The 13,742-nt window shown below is 40.6% G+C and overlaps 1 long non-coding RNA gene across 2 annotated transcripts in view; it reads left to right on the plus strand.

The window, feature by feature from the left end:
* Positions 1-248: 248 nt before the first annotated feature.
* Positions 249-13,742, plus strand: part of LOC311582602 — a 31,219-nt gene continuing 17,725 nt past the window's right edge. For both annotated transcript variants that reach the window (XR_014774158.1, XR_014774159.1), the window contains exons 1-4: positions 249-409; positions 6,417-6,494; positions 7,828-7,940; positions 11,678-11,821. This is a non-coding gene — a long non-coding RNA (uncharacterized lncRNA). The remainder of the gene's footprint in view (positions 410-6,416; positions 6,495-7,827; positions 7,941-11,677; positions 11,822-13,742) is intronic.

Below are 13,742 nucleotides of genomic sequence, written 5' to 3' on the forward strand. Positions count from 1 at the left end.
CAGGTTCAGCAAGTGAATATAGGATCCTGTCTTAGTGGCTTTACATTAATCAATGCAGTCTCATCCATCTTCATAATCCTTCAACGTTGATCTTGCATTCTTATGACACATTACCCATAAGACATAGCTGCACACACATTCCACAGGCTTCTGCCTATAGAAACTGACAAAAATCATACATTTTTTAATATTCATTGACTTGTTTGAGTCATACTTTAAATTTTGTTTGTTGGGACTTGCTGAAACGTGACTTCAGAAGCCAAAGTGGGAGGAGTAAGTTTTGAGTAGGCTAAGACTACATCAGGAGAGGAGGACATCGCTCCTTCAGACAAGGAGAGGCTATTGTCATCAAGAATGGAAAGAATACTTCTGTAGTCATAGGAGGCTCAATAAGATTTCAGGTATCAATGTTCAGAACTTGCTAATTTCCCTGCAGTTATATCACCTTAAAGATATTCAGTGCCGTACCCATACCCAGTTGTATTTGTTAACCTTCATTATCAGCCCCACTAGATTGAGACACACCCAGAGGTTACTAAACCTCACCTCTGTCTGTGTCTGTGAGACATTTTCAGAGAGAATTACTGAATGTTAGTAATGGTCTTGGATCGAATAGGAGAAGGAAACAGTGAGAGCTCACTAGCACAAATGTCTGTCTGTCTGTTGGTCTGTCTGTCTGTCTGTCTGTCCCTCCACCTCTCTCTGCATCTGGTCACCATGATGTGAGATGCTTTTCTTTGTTCTTCTCTCCCAACCATGATCAACTGAAGTCTCTTACACCATAAGCCAAAATGAATGCATTCTCTGAAGGCATTTGGTGATGTTTTTCTGTCACTGCAATGAAAATCCCACTAGCACATCACCAAACACACAAACTTTAACAACAGACTAGCTGTGACAATGAAAGCTTTACTTTTGTTGTAATTTAGTGACATACAGACTATATTGTCATTGACTTGAAGTCACTCTTATTTTTCCTGGACACTGCATCCTGCTCTTTATGTATTCATTTGAGCATTTATTGGTTGCCAGCTTTGAGTCAGGCAATAAATTGGGCAGCTCTAAAGATCAGAATTCCAATGTGAATTTCATTGAGCTAAAAGTCAAGTTATCAGAGCTATATTACTTTGTAGAAACTCCAAACGAATTTGTTTCCTACATTTTCTAATTTGTGGATGTTTCTGATTATTCACTATCATTTGTCCAGGACCTTCATTCTTTAGCTTTTGTTTTATTTATTTATTTAAGATATAACAAATTTTATACTATAGTCCAGGCTGGATTGTAACTAGCCCGTGTAGCCTAGACCTCCATCAAATTTGTGATAATCTCCCTGTCTCAACTTTATGAATTTTGAGAATATAGGCCTGAGCTACCACACATAGCTTATTCTTCACCTTTATAGAAAGGAATATTGTATTTTTGATACATTTCTTTTATCATTGCCTCCTTGTCATGACTTGTGCTTTTCATTACTAGCTATCAGATACACTCAACACCTAGGGAGCAATATCGGTTTCCTGGCATGTGCCATGTGACCTTCACCATATGAATTCTCAAACATAGTGGCTTGCATCTTCAAAGTCAGCAGGAATGATAGAAAATAGATCAGCAGCGAGAAGTCATTCTGTATGATACAAAACAACCTTGAGACAACCCTAAAGGATATGGGCAAGTGATCCTTTGATAATGAGGTTAGATTGGGTGTAACGTAAAGATTTACCAGCTGCCACAGCAAGGCAAGCTGCTGGCATTAACTGAAAGGAGACAGTGGTAGAAAGAAACACAAGAAGACTGTAGTACTCAGGTTATCCATGATGCAAGTATCAATCTACTCACCTGTTAACACGGCCTTTCTCTTCAAGACAAGAAGGGAGGCGGAGACCTTAAAGCCTGTCTCCTTGGTACCAAGAGTTGTAGTTCTTGCTTGGCTTTCAGTAGACCAGATGACCTCTTTGCATGGGAGTGGAGCAATCCATCAGAAGAAGCCTGGGAATAGAAGAGCGTGGGGCAAGGATCTCCCCCTGAGAGCCTAGAGGACAGAGCGTTGGACACACCAGTTGTTCATCTTTTAAAGAATCTCACAGAGTTTGCCTTGCTGTTTGGGCAGTCCCTGGGACCCAGCATTTCTTCTATCTTCCTGTTTCTTTTTTCTGTGGTGAGAATCCCTTCCATGCTTACTCCTGTATTTTGGAAACAACTTGCTCATTTCCACACGAATAGAGGTGAAGAGGCACTTTATCTAACTCAGTCTAAGCTATGAGCCTCAAGTTGGGGCTTGTGGTTTGTATGGTATCCAGCCTTTGTATTGTCACAGCTCGAATTGTGACATCCTAAAATGACCAATAACCAATAATGTAAACTTGTGCTTGCTTATACTGCCATGCTTTAAAACAGTGTGGTGGCCCACCCCTTTAAGCCCAGCAATGGACAGGGGAGGGGAGAAGAAGAAGGCATAACTCTGAGTTTGGCACCTTCCTAGTCTATATAGAGATTTCCAGGCCAGCTGGGCCTATAGCATGAGACCCTATCTCCAAATCAAAAAATGAAACGAAACACTATACATAGAAGATTAAATGTCCTCTACAATTATTATTTCTTTTAGAAATTTTGTTTGGTTTTTATTTTGTTGCTGTTGTTGGAGATAGGGTTTTTCTGTGTAGCCCTGGCTGTCCTGGACTCGCTTTGTAGACCAGGCTGGTCTTGAACTCACAAACTCCCTCCTGCCTCTGCCTCCCTGAGGTGCTGGGATTAAAGGAGTGCACCACCAACCACACTTATTTTTAGAGATTCGGTAGTATCTCTACTTGCTTTGGACTGATTTTTTTTTTTATCCCCCTGGCCTCCATGCAGTCAGCAGTGTGATATAACTGAGGCGCTCTCTGTGGGAGGTGATTAGATGTGACCATGGAATTAGTTTCCTTCTAGGAGACATCTTGTGTGAGTACAGATAGAAGGCACCACCTATGAGAGGGAAAATCAGCCAGCCCCAGATACTAAGCCTGCTTTGCTTCTTGGTCTTGAGACTTCCAGCCACTAGAACTGTGAGAAATAAATCATTTGCCTCACTTGCAAGTGACCTAGTTTACAGCGTGTTGGTACACCAGCTGAGCTGGACTGGGATGGGCCCTTCGCTCTCCATCCTTCCGATAGAGTGGCCTACTAAAAAGGAAAACAGGATACAAAATGCGGGTCTACTTCATTCCATTGCCCCAGTGAAATTGAGATGCACTTCAAATTCCAAAACATAAAGCAGGAGATGAGTATAAAAGCGACAAAAAAAAAAAAAAAAAAAAAAAAAAAGGGCAGAAAAAATGATCAGGTTGCAAGTTTGAGCGGAAGCTGATCAGTGTGATGCTGGACCACAGCTTGCAAACTGCTCTTCTTGACTGTCTTCCCTGAGGAACCTCAGTTCATTTCCCTTTTCCATCTGTCTCATTATGTCATTGGTTGATATAGTCATGCATTTTGGAATGGGGGTTATAGTAGCCAGGCTAGCCTTGAACTCTGCCTTGCTGCCTGCCTCAGCTCTGTGGTGCTGGGATGGAGTTATCTACTCAGCCAGACCTGTATCTCCCACACCTTTGAGTAAACTAGTCTCCTCCTCTTAGAACCCTCCTCTTTTTTATACCTGGAATTTTTTCTCTCTTTTTCTGGTTCATCTTAGTCTCCCTTTTCTCTGAGAAACAAGAAACATCATTTTGTTGTTTACCAGAAGCTCATCTGACCTCACAGGTAGGCATCCCCGTGGAAGGAAGGGACGGAAAACATTCCCAGTAAATGGGCCTAGAAAACAAGCAGGTATTTGAAAACAGTAGATTTCAAACCAAATTTACTCAGAAGAATTAAGGAGGATACTTTATTCTGATCAAGAAAACAAAAAACAAGGAAGGCATTATGTCATATACATACATACATATATACATATGTGTGTGTATATATATGTGTGTACACATACACACACATACACAAACACACACACACACAAACACACACACACATACATATACACACACATATATATATGTATATATTGAGCCAGCACCTAGGTTTGCATCAGCTCATTTCCTAAACAGTATATATACCATACTACTAGGCTTCAAGATTCAGATTAGTTCCCAGTCAGTAATAAAGTGATTTAAGAACTTTATTTTCTCCCATAGACAGGTCATTTGAACAAAAACTAATCAGCTACATTAGAGTTAAATGAAACTGTGAATCAAACAAACCTAGCAGATATCTACACAGTGTATTTCACCCAAACACCAAAGAAGATACATCTACTCAAAAGCCCGTGGATGTTTCTGAAAAGCAGATCCAATATTAGGACAGATAACAAATGGCAACAAGTACAGAAAATTAAAGATGGAGCTGAGATTGAGGGAATGGCCAACCAATGACTGGCCCAACTTGAGACCCACCCCATGGGAGAAAGACAAACCTTGACACTACTAATGATGCCTTGCTATGCTTGCAGACAAGAGACTAGTATAACTGTCTTCTGAGAGGCTTCCTCCAGCCGCTGATGGAAAAGGATGCATAGACCCACAGCCAAACAATAGGCAGAGCTCAGAGAGTCTCATGGAAGAGTAGGAGGAAGGATTGAAGGAGCAGGAAGGGTCAAGGACACAAGAAGAAGACCGACAGAGTAAACTAACCTGGGTCCATGGGGCTCACGTAGACCGAACCACCAACCAATGAGCGGGCATAGGCTGGGCCTAGACCCCCTACACATGTGTAGCAGATGTGCAGCTTGGTGATCATGTGGTCCCCTTAACAATTAGAAAGGGGGCTGTCTCTGACGCAGTTGCCTGCCTGTGGGTCCCTCTCACATAGCTGGGCTGCTTTGTCTGGCCTCAGTGGGAGAGGATGAGCCTTGTCCTTCTGGGACTTGAGGTGTCATGGTTTGGTTCCCACGGATGGCCTACCCTTCTCTGAGCATAAGGGGATGGAGGGATGGGAGACAGGGCACGAGGGTGGGGCTGGGAGGAGAGGAGGGAGGGGCTACAATCAGGCTGTAAAGTGAATTAAAAAATCAACTCTAATGTATCCAATCTGACCACAATGCATCAAAGCTCAAGATCAACAGCAAAGCAATCTAGGAATTACACAACCCCATGGAGATTGAACAGAACCCTGATCAACGATGAATGGTTCTGAGCAAGTCCTCAGTAGTTCCTGCTCACAAATATTTCTGTCAAATATATTGGGGCAGAAGGATGAAGATGATGCTCCAATGTTATAGAGAGTTTTGGGTGACTGCACAGGCAGCAAACTGTCTCTTTCATGTTGTCATTTGGGAAACTGCTAACCTGCACCCCCTGTATGCTCAGGTAATTAATTTTATCCCTTCTCAAGTCTCTGATGGGGTTGAAGACCAGATAGTTTAGTTTTACAATGAAGCTTAGTTGTTTAGGGGTTAAGATGTTTTCAGGCCCAGATAGATATTTTAAGTTGATAATGATGAGATATGATAGATATTGATTTACATTCAGAATTTTAGACTCACCAAGATAGGAAAGATGTTTTCTTCAAAGCTGCCAAATACCAATAGGCAAAACGCCAAGACTATAACATTTATATAATTCCTGATTCTTTCATGGTTCTTCTTGCTGTAGGTAGTTTATTATATATATGTGTCATAAATAAATGTATATGTAAAAAATTTAAAAATATATAATAAAAAATAAATTTAAGTTAAAAAAGAAAAAAATGCAAATAAAAGGATAATTTTAACACAGATAAGACTTTTTAGAAAATGAATTCATTTTAAAATGAATTTGCATTAATCCTAATGTAATTAAAGTAACTTGAAAAGAGGTTAAGTATAACAATAAACAAAGTAGAATAAGAAAAACACAAAAAGCAGCCATTTTGGTGGAGGTACTTTGTCTTAAGAACATATGCACTATGTTTCAGCATTCTTTTTTAAAAAATATTTTATTAATTTATTCATATTACATCTCAATTGTTATCCCATCCCTTGTATCCTCCCATTCCTCCCTCCCTCCCATTTCCCCCTTACTCCCCTCCCCTATGACTGTGACTGAGGGGGACCTCCTCCCCCTGTATATGCTCAAAGGTATCAAGTCTCTTCTTGGTAGCCTGCTGTCCTTCCTCTGAGTGCTACCAGGTCTTCCCATCCAGGGGACATGGTCAAATATGGGGCACCTGAGTTCATGTAAAAGTCAGTCCCCACTCTCCACTCAATTGTGAAGAATGTCCTATCCATTGGCTAGATCTGGGTAGGAGTTTGAAGTTTACTGCATGTATTGACCTTGGCTGGTACCATAGTTTGAGCAGGACCCCTGGGCCCAGATCTGCCTGTCATACTGTTCTTCTTGTAGGTTTCTAGGACCTTCTGGATCCTTCTATTTCCCCATTCTCACATGCTCTCTCACCTAAAGTCCCAATAGGGTGTCCTCCCCTCTGACCCACTTTCCTGGTAAGTGAAGACTTTCATGGGACATGCACCTTGGGCTAGTGTCCAAATGGTGAGTATATACCATTTTGTCTCAGCATTCTTTAGGAGTGTTTCCTAAATAGCTTCATAGCTAATGGAAATAGCAATGAGTGAATGATGAGAAAAAGAAATTATGTCTTCTTTAAGAATAAGGTTCATTAGAAAGCAAATTCAGAGATTAAAACTTTATTACAGCTTAGGCCTAGGATTACATTTGATATTTGTGTGCATTAATTTGTATTTGTTAATTATTGAAACTTAATCAGATTCTTTGGGAATAATATTGAAAACTCATTTTGAAGTTGGCTCTTTCAGGATTTATTTATTTATTTTAGTTTTTTTCATTATTAAACAAAAGGTGAACTAACCCTTCAAATTATTTCTTTCCACTGTTGCTAGTACCATTTTATCCCCTGCCCAACCAGATTTAGATATGATTTTATTATAGTTACAAAGGCATGTTTAGTATGAAGTACAGTTGGCAAATGGGTAGAGTTATCACTTATGTGTGTTAAGCAATTTATGTTTTCCATCGCTTACATAGGTACTAGCCTCTAGCATGCTTTCTTCCTATGAAGACTTTCATTTACTCTTTACAGCAGCCTTTTAAACTAATTAACTTTCTGTGGTTTTGTGATAGGATTTTAACCTTGCCCGGTCCCCAAATCCAAATCCTCCTGCCTCCACTTCCAAGGGCCAGGATTGTGGCGATTTGCCACCATAACCAGTGATAACAACCTGTTAAGGTATACACATCATTAATAATTAACGTGAGTCACTTGGATGACAAACGTAGATAGTGACAGAGGTCACATTAAAGGATCTCTGATTTCCCATACTGTATTCTTTAAGAAATGCAAAGAAATAAATTATACTTTAACAGGCAGGCCCTGATAAGCAAAAGCCATTTCCTTTAAAGGTTCTGGCTTTTAACTCCCTTTGTCCCACAACAGTTGCTTCTTTCTCAAGCTATTTATTTCCTTCTTCTCTTTAATGATCTTAATTATCTTTCTTCTGACACCTTGGGTTCATTAGAGAGATTGACACGAACAAGGCAAAGAAAGGACAGAGTCTGTAAGAATTAGTTTTTCATCCATGAAATACATGTTGGAAGAGCAATATACCTAATAAGATGACTCTTGCACACTGTTAGAAAGGCTTAGCAAATGCCAACCTATCAGAAAGATGGTTGAGCAGTTGGAGAACACACACACACACACACACACACACACACACACACACATACCCCACATGTAATAATATAAGATGCACAAAAGATGATAATATATGTAAATTACACAATATTGTATTACACAGTGAATATAATTACACAAAATAATCAGTTTTTTGTTTCTATCATTTAGATCACTGGGAAAAACTGAGGTTATTCTGCCAATTTTGTTGCCAGATCAGAAGAGAGAGCACCGCTAACAGGAAAATGAATCCTCTCTAAGGCCAGCAGCTTCTCAGCTGCACGGTATTATTTGAATGCGTTCTCTTACATGCCAATTAGCCTGATTCAGAACACAGGAGGATGCATGATGTGTTTTGGGAGGAAGCCCTGTCAGTGGGTCTGACAGGTGTAGTAGATGGCTGTTGACCCTGGAACGAAGGATGAAGTTGAACAGAAGGGGTGCCATCATAGAGAGCGTGCCCTAATTCATTGATCAGTAATCCTGAGTATAGATAAGACCGTGTGGCCCAGAGAAAGGGAGATCTCTAGAGAGAGCTGCCTTGAGAAGATGTCTTGATCTTTAGAGCTGTGAACTCCTTGTCTAAAGCTGGGCTGATGATAAAGACTTTGAGGATCAAATAGGCTAATTTATGTTAAGACTCAGGGCAGTGCCAGGCATGCCAATGATGCTTATGAATATTAGCCACATTTATTAAGTTCAGGAGGAAGAAGTACAGTAGAAACAGCCTCTAATGAAGTAATAAGCAGGAAGCACCGTTGCCAGAGCTGTGGAATTTGAATACTGACAATACACCTCGCCCTGTGGGGTCATTGAGCACATTAAAGATAAAAGGATGTCAGCGGCTGATGGCTCAGCATTTTAACTTCCTCTAGAACCTTCCTTCTTTGTGGACTATAATTAGCTAAAAGATAAATACCTTTTCAAAGGAACTTCTATTGTGATAGTTTATAAGCCAAATTTGTCACTTTAGGAGTATTTTAAGTATTTTGAGGTAGTTAGACACACACACACACACACACACACACACACACACACACACATCAGTGTCTGCCTTTTTCCCTCTGTGGTGCTCTGTAGAAGGTAATCGGATTCAATTGTAAACAAACTCTTCCCGGGAGATATGCTGATATTTGGCCAAACCTTCTGGTAAAACCAAGAAACAGAATTTATTTGTAATCCCTTGCTCATTACGTATGAGACTTTTGGGGCTATATATTTCACAAGTCACTGTCCAGTGACCCATTTTGTCATTTGCAGTTACTACTCATAAATGCTGCTCCTGCTGCGAGCTGAAACCATCTTCTTGTAAGTCTGATGTGAATCAAAAAGCACACGACTTGGCTTCATGCCATCTTTTTAAAAATCATCAATTCTAGGAAATTGAGATGACGGATCTTGGACGTGTCCGGTTGCCTGGCTTTGCAGCTTTCTGCTGCAAGACAGCATCACAGGACACTGTCAGGAGAAGCCTAGCTTTTCTTATTTTGCACTAAATATTCTAGATAGCGCATATCTGGATGCTTGTCTTTCATGTGTCGGAAAATTTTCTACATTTCAAGTGCAAATCTTATGCACAGAAATATTCATCTTTCTGAGACCTTGGATAAGCCCAGACTTTGAAAGTTAGGATGAGACTGATAAGAACTAAGCACGCGAGCATTTCCACTGCCCACGCAGTGTCAGCCATCTGTATCAGAGTTGCCGGAACACTGGTATGCTGTGCTGGGACCTTCCACTTTTCTCTCTTACACTTTGCTCACAACACAGCCATCTTTAAAGGGCACATCTTCCTCTCCTTCCATTGCCCTGTGCTCCTCAGAGCACTTACCTGCCTGCCTTCTGTCTCTTTCTCCTGGTGCTTTCCCCCAGCCATCCTAGCTTTCTTGTTCTCTTTTCCCTCTACAGAAGCATTCCCATGGTGTGGCCTGGTCTATAAAATTGTTCAGTGTTAGCTTTTCCTCTGCTAACACTGTACACAAATGAAGGCCCTGAGCCCAGCAGGACCTACCTTCTGTAGCAAGGGCTATACTTTTAAAATTGCACTGCCTCCCTATTTCATGGATTACGTTGATTCATTTGTTTAGTTGCCTTTCCAGTTACAGCACAAATTCTCTGGAGGCAAGGATTATGTTTTAGTAGAGAGCGTGGTCTGAATCCTTAGAATGGAGCCAAGCAAACAATAGGCAATAAGTAGCTATTTCCCAATGACTGATTGATGTCTACTTGTTCCTGATACCAAGTGGTAGAATGGAGTAAATTATTTCCTTATGATTAATTTCTCACAAAGAGATGGAGCTAATTGCTATGTACTCGCCAACACTCAGGATGGTAATGTCTATGGGTGAACAACAGGATTTTTTATGTGGTTTTAAATTATCATTCCTATAGGAGCTGAGAAAGGGAAAATTTGTCCCGACATTGAAGTCAACACTCACATGGGCTGGGGGTGGGGTGGGGTGGGGCGGAGTGGGGCAGGGTGGGGTGGGGCAGGGTGGGTGGAGAGTTTGTTAGAAAGCATGAGCACCTGAGTTGGATCTCTAGCACCCTTGGATACTGGGCGTGGGGGCCCTGCCCATGCCTGTAATCCTGCTGTGGGAGAGGTAGAGACAAGTGGGTCCTGGGCTTCAATGTTCTTAGGTTCTAGCAGAATTGGTGAGCTCCAGGTCCCCATGAGAGGCCATGGATGAGCAAATGCTGCATGGCTCTTAAGGAAGGCCAATCAGGCTGATCTCTGACCTCCCCATATCCAAGTGTGCCTGCACATTGTCACATACACACTCACATACTAACACACATGCACACACACACAAGCTCATACATGTACACACACTCACACACACACACAGTCTCATACACATGCACACACACACACTCACACATGCTCACACCACGCATGCACACACATTCATATTTATACTTACACACATGCACACACACTCACTCACAGTCTCATACATGTGCATACACACTCACATATGCACATGCACCACACATGCACACACATTCATATTTATACTCATACAGTACCATACACATGTATACCCGTTCACACACACACTCACACACACTAACACACATGCACACACTCACACACTCACACACAGTCTCATACACATGCACACACACTCACGCATACACTCACACACACCCACACTCACACATGTACACACCACACATGCACACACACATTCACATTTACACCCACACGCAATGGTTACACTTTGATTTAAAATCTCCATTTCCAAGAAACTTCTATGCAAAAACCAAAACCAAGGCAAAACTACTCCAAACTAGTTCCACAGCAAAGAGAGGCTATTGCTACTGTGTGTGCAATGTATTGATTGGAGAAATGATGTGCAATATACTGTGATGTGCCATACATCATTTAAAATGAATGGAGAAAATGAACACGCCGACGAATAGATGTGGAGAAACAGTTCTCTCTCCCTTCCTGTGTGAAATTCAATCTCCCACGTCACTGTTTATTTGCTTTTCCAGATGCACTGCATCTCTCTGCTCTCATTTTTCTCATTTTGTTCCTTCGTATAATCTTTCTTTTTTCCTTTTTCTCTGATCAAAATTCAGATCTCTAAACTAGCCTTGCAGTGCAATGAGGAAAATGTGTTATTTACAGCGCTTATTAAATGGAATTTCAAAGTTCCTCTTGTTACCTCCCCAAATCAGGAGGTAACATCTCACATTTCTCTGTCTGAGCAACAAAGAAGAAAACTCAAGCGTGGTGGTGAAGCAGCCCCTTTGTGCACAAATCTAGATTGCTTTCTAGATTTGATTGACAGGGACTAACGTGCATTGTTTGATTGCCGTGTGCCCATTTCATGCTTTTATCTTCATGCTTTTGGCATGCATGTGTGTGTAAGGGGGTGCAAGTGCACGTGTGTATTTGTGTGTGTGTGTGTGTGTGTGTGTGTGTGTTGGGGAAGAAGGAGCATCTGTATTTGCGTGTTTGCAGGCTAGAAGTTAACCTTGACTATTTTCCTCTTCTGCCTCTCCATCTTAGGTTTCCAATAGTGTATTTTCAATGAGCCTACAGTGCACTGTTTTGCCCACTTGGCTGGAGAGTGAGACCCCAGGATCTGCTCTTCTCTGCTCCACTCCCCCAGCCCGGGCCCTACACGCATGTGCCACGTTACCAGGCTTTTAGGTGGATGTTGTAAATCCTAACACAGGTTCTCAGATGAGCATACAAGGCATTTACCACCGAGCCATCTCCTTACCCCTTGCTTGTGTCTTTTACATATACCTAAGAAAAACTTAGGAGGAGAAACTACAGAGTAGTCACGCCAGAAGACTGTGTTTTTGCAGGAACCTAAATCAGTTTGGAGGTTGTAGCCTGGATTACATGTTGCTATTTGAAATTGAAGTGTTCTAGAATTACCATTTGTTGGTGATATAAAAATATCTCTCCCATCTCTCCTGCTAGTCTTAGGAGTTGAGCAGATATGTTCCTGACAGCCTTAGACATTCTGTTTGTAAATGACAGAATGATCTGTAATCACTGTGAAACTAATCTTTAATTAAACTTTGGAGAAGATATATATAAAATTAACCATATCTATAACTCTAATATCTGTTGCTTTGCTGTCAATGGTTTCATCTGTTGCAGGGAAACAAAAAACCATTCCAGCCACCTGACTTTTTTTTTTCAGTAAAAAAATGCCTAAAACTTGTTTTGCTTTACATTTTTAATGAACATTCATTATGAAATCTACTCTATTAGTTGATTTTAGACTTGTTATGTGGTTTTGTTTTCAAAAGGTATGATGTTATACATAAGATCTCGAATATTTATCTCACGTAGTTGGAATTTCATACCTGTTCATTGTATTTTTTTCTAGCTCCTGAAAAACAATAAACATTTTTTTCTTCTGTGAGTTAATTCCTTTAGAAACTGTACATAAGTGTCATCCTATAGCAATGGTCCTCTTCTGCATTGGTTCTGTCAGCATGATATAAGGACCTGACTAGCTGGGGTGAGTTGGGGGTTCTCCCCTTTTCTGAGGAATAAGGGAAGGTGAGGGGGCAAAGGAAGGGTGGGGTCAGGAGGAGAGGAGGGAGGGGGCTATGATTGGAATGTAAAGTGAATGAATAAATGAATAAATCAGGTTGCCACATAGTACAGAGGCCCTTATGTTTCGGTGAACTACAGCCCATTGCTGAGAATGTGATGTCAATTAAAAAAAAAATGTTCAGGAATGGGCTGGATCTACAGTAGCTCTATTTAATTTTTTGATGAACCTACATATTGTTTTATCATAACGGGTATATAATTTCACCATGCCCACCAGCAGTTTATAGGGGATCCCATTTTTTACATTCTAGTCAACGCTTGTCTTTTGAGTTTTACATAAAAACCACCTTGCCATGATAGTTTTGGTTTGTATTTTCCTGGAGATTACTTATGCTCAGTAATTTTCATGTGTGTGTGTGTGTGTGTGTGTGTGTGTGTGTGTGTGTGTGTGTGTGTTGTTCATGTCACTCTTTAGAGAGGTGTTTACTCAGAACCTATATCATTTTTCCACTGTTACTATAATTTTTGATATGGAGATGTAGGAGTCATCTACAAGTCTTAGAAATGAACTCGGTAGCTGGCAAGTTATTTGAAAACATCTTCTCCCATCCCATAGCGGCCTTTCATTCTACCAATTGTTTTCTTTGTTCTATAGACATTTTCTTACTTCCCTGTATGCAGCCTGGCTTGTCTGATTGGCTTATTTGGCCTGTGCTCTTGCAGTTGTATCTGTGAAATCATGCCTAAAACCAGAGTCATAAAACACTTACACTGTTCACTTCAATGACTTTTATAGTTTCAATTTTTATTTTTAAAATTTTGATCCATTTGAATTTATTTTTTTGTGTGTGTGATGATACAGAAAGGGGTCTGATTTTGTTCTTTGTAGAATATTTAGTTTTCTTAGTATTATTGAAGGAGAAATCATTCTTGTGGTGCATTTTTGACATCCTTGTTGACTACCCAGTGATCAAATATGGATGGAGTTCCATCTGGTCTTTCTATTTTCTTCTGTTACAGGGTATGTCTACCTTTTTGCAGTGACATGTTTCTA

The sequence above is a fragment of the Acomys minous genome (genome assembly GCF_964271855.1).
Source record: "Acomys minous genome assembly, chromosome: 14".
NCBI lineage: Eukaryota > Metazoa > Chordata > Mammalia > Rodentia > Muridae > Acomys > Acomys minous.